At 44.5% G+C, this 3,707-nt stretch overlaps 1 pseudogene; it reads left to right on the top strand.

The window, feature by feature from the left end:
* Positions 1–394: 394 nt before the first annotated feature.
* LOC114633452 lies at positions 395–2,748 on the top strand (annotated as a pseudogene).
* The last annotated feature ends 959 nt before the right edge of the window (positions 2,749–3,707 follow it).

The following is a 3,707-nucleotide window of genomic DNA, read 5'->3' as shown; positions in this document are numbered from 1 at the left end:
TTAAGGATGTTGAACACTTTAAAAAGTGTCTTCAGACCCTAGAAGTCTTGGGTTTCTGCTTGTTTGGCTGATGTGAGGACAGCAGGCGATTGCAGCTAAGAAAAGAGAAAGACTTGGCAGCACTCAGAAGTCGAAGACAATTTCATTGGTTCAGTTAATTTTCTATTCGATGATTTGGGGATATTCCCTGTCCAAAAATACTCCTGGGAAATTGGCAAGTATTAAGTGTGAGTAAAAGACATAATAGTTTGGAACTGAGTGAAAACATGGGTGTCCCTGTTGAAAGCAACCAGCTAACAATTGCTGTGGTTGAGTTGTCATTGTAATAGTAAGTCCATTTCAAGAATACTTGGAGGAAGCAGTGGCTTGTTCCAGGAAGCCACTGTTGGCCAGCATGCCAAAACAGGGAGAAGACTGCTATTTTTATTTCTATTCTACATGCACCAAAGGTGACAGCTGCCCATTCTGTCACAGTGAAGCTGCACTAGGGAATGAACGTGTCTGCACTCTATGGCAAGAAGGCCATTGTTTTAGACGGGTGTGCAGATTTCGCCACATGGATATTGACAAAAAACGAAGTGAAATTCCTTGCTATTGGGAAAATCAGCAAATGGGATGTCAAAAACTAAATTGTGCTTTCCATCACACCAGAAGTCCTTACATTGATGGAGTGTTCCTACCTCTAAGCAAAACTGTGTTGCCCACTGTCCCTGAGTCACAAGAAGAAGTAAAGGCTAGCCAGCTCACAGTTCACTGGAACAAGGTGTTTGTTCACTCTAACTCCTCCCTTCAGCTTCTGAGTGAAATGAAAGTAGGGAGTTCAGGAAATGTTCCCATCTCCACACAACCGACTGTTATAGTCAATATTGCAGATGATGATGATGAAGATGATGGTCAGTTTTCTGAGGAGGGTGATGAAAACAAAACACCTGCCCTGCAACCAACTCAACATCCATAATGGATCACAAGTGGCTTCTGCCCGAAAACCTGGAGTCAGTTTAAAGCAAGGTGAATGTTTGAATTTTGGAATAAAAACTCTTGAGGAAATTAAATCAGAGAAAATGAAAGAAAAATTTAAGAAGCAAGGTGTCTCCTTGGGAGTTTCCAGGGTTTTACATCAGTCTCAGTCCAATCCAGGCCCTGAGAAGAAGGTTCAGACAGTGGTGAGGATGGTAACTCTTTCAAACAAACAGGAAGAGCCCTTGCTTAGACTGAGTCTTAGTGAGAGACTGGGGAAACGAAAGCTTTCAGGGGATGGTGACTGGGATCCCGCATTAAAGCGAAGCCTTGCACAGAGGCTGGGTAAAAGAGTGGAACGACCAGAAACTGACATTGATAAAGCACCAAAGAAAATGCGAGTTCATAAAGTCGGTGAGACTCACGTGAAGACTTTAGAAGAGATTCTTCTAGAAAGAGCCAGTCAGAAACGTGAAGAACTGCAAACTAAACTGAAGACAGAAAAACCTTCAGGAGCTGATAATTCTCCATCAGGAACAGGAAGTTCTCCCTCAGTGCAGATCAAAACCTTCTCTGAGGTCCTGGCTGAAAAGAAACATCGGCAGCAGGAAATGGAAAGACAGAAATCCAAAAAGGATAAACGTTACCTCGAGCTGAGAGAAGATACTGAAGTGAAAAAGACAGCGAATCTGCCAACTGTTGCTTTTAGCAGAGGACAACTAGAAGAGCCTGCAGGAAGAGCCAGGTCTATGTAGGAAGTGCGTGTTAAGATGCTAGAGGAGATTAAACTGGAGAAGGCCCTGAGGATGCAGCAAAGCTGTGAGAGTAGTGGCATCTCCCGAACTCAAGCTTAGGCTGCTCCAAGGCCAAAGAGGCTTCTCCGCATCCCCAAGTGAGCAGGTGCAAAAGAAGAGAAAAAACTTGAACTTGAAGACAGTGGTGATGCTCCTTCCCAGAACAGTGTGTCCAAGACGGAGGCTGTTGAGACTTCAGATGAGACCGTAAGTGACCCCACAAAACTTCCAGCCAACAGATGTGGCACTGTCAAAAAGAAACACACCGAGAGACAGCAGGGGAGAGGAACGTCACAAAAGGAGAAACCAGCCTTTTCATCTGAGTGTGGAGATGAGGCTTCTTGCTCTACCCGAGTGGTGGGGAAGAGGGAGCTCACTCCTATATCTGGCATCACTAGGCACCTGGCAAAACGGCTCCACGTGGAGTCATCCCAGAGAGGGGAGGTAGAAACTAACTCCAAAGTAAATGTGAAGCCATCTGTGGTCGAGGTTGTCTCACTTCCCATATTGGCTCCCAAAGGCGGGGCTGTGGTGGTGCACTCTGCTCCCATCGCAGAGGTGAAGCCCTTCAGCTTCAGCAGCGCCCTGCAGGGAAGCCCCACCAAGAAAGCAGCCCCACCAAGAAAGCAGCTGTGGCTGTCCTCCAACTCCTCTCTGAGGATAGAGGATAAATCAATCACCATGTCTGAGATAGAAAAATCGAAAGACAGTTCTGTGCTGTTTTCAGCCCAAGCTTCTTGAGAACACTTGCTCGAGAAGGATCTGGCCCTTCCTCATTCCAGATGGCAACAAATCCATTCTGCCTCAGCTCCGCCCCGATGGGAAAGCCTCCAATCTGTGTAAGATGACTTTGATAAACTAATACGGGAAATTTCAGGGGGCGAATTAGAAGCTGGGATGGACTTGGATCCTGTGAAAATGAAGATGACCTTCTGCTTGAGCTCTCAGAGATGATTGACAGTTTAAGCTGAAAGGGATAATGAGGACACTTTAAAAAGTATACCTCTAAAGTACCTGTGTGTATCCTGGATTCTCTAGGGTTGGATCTTTTACATCCCTTGGTATATAACTGTTTTGTCCATTTGATATCAATGTTCAACATTTTTGAGAAGAAAGTTCTGTAATGCCCTTCTCTCCACATGAGACTGAGCCCCAAATGAAATGGTGCTCATGAACTCAGTGGTCCTTGAAGTGTTTGTCAGTGTGGGCTAGCATCCCCTGCTGTATTTATTTATGAATTGCCTTAAGTTTATCAGCGTTTAAAATGAAGACAGCTGCTAACCTTTGTTAACCAAATGTCATGCTGCCACTAAACAAAAGACCCATTCAAGAAGGGAAAAAGCCCTCAAGCTGGCAGTATTGATCGACAGACTATCAGTACACTGGACTGGACTGTCCTAAGGATGGCAAGATTCTCTGAGAGGTATTGGATACCTCCAGTTTCTTCATTTCTGGATTGAGTTCTTGTTTTTTTAATGTTGGTCTTCTTCATATAACCTCAAGGGTTAGACTTGTGAAGGAACAAGTCTGGTGAGGATAATAGTGTTGACATGAGACACTGTACTGAATTGGAAGAAGGAATGAGAAGACTTTTTCATTGTGACACATTCTGTAGACGGCCACTTGGTTTCTCAAAGGGAAATCCTGGATCTCCTGTCATGTTGGCTCCTAAGGAACTGCTGTTGTAAGCGGCTCATCAAGAGTTGAAGTTCATGTAGCCTTGTAGGGAATATGGAAATGGAAGAAAGCCATGGGACAGCCAGTTCTGATTGGGAATATTTGGATGATTCTGCACATGCAAAAATGACTTGAAGTTTCTGGATAGACACTTGTACCAATCCATCTTAGGCTGACTGAATGTTGTATGATAGCCCTTCTCCAAAGCAGAGGTGGAAGGTTCTGGTTTCACGACATTTTATAAACACATTTCCTTTGTTAAACTGGCCTATAGACTGT

Source organism: Grammomys surdaster, unplaced genomic scaffold (genome assembly GCF_004785775.1).
Source record: "Grammomys surdaster isolate TR1022 unplaced genomic scaffold, NIH_TR_1.0 672, whole genome shotgun sequence".
Taxonomy (NCBI): domain Eukaryota; kingdom Metazoa; phylum Chordata; class Mammalia; order Rodentia; family Muridae; genus Grammomys; species Grammomys surdaster.
Note: the sequence above shows the minus strand (reverse complement) of the source record. Positions and strands in the feature narration are given on the sequence as shown.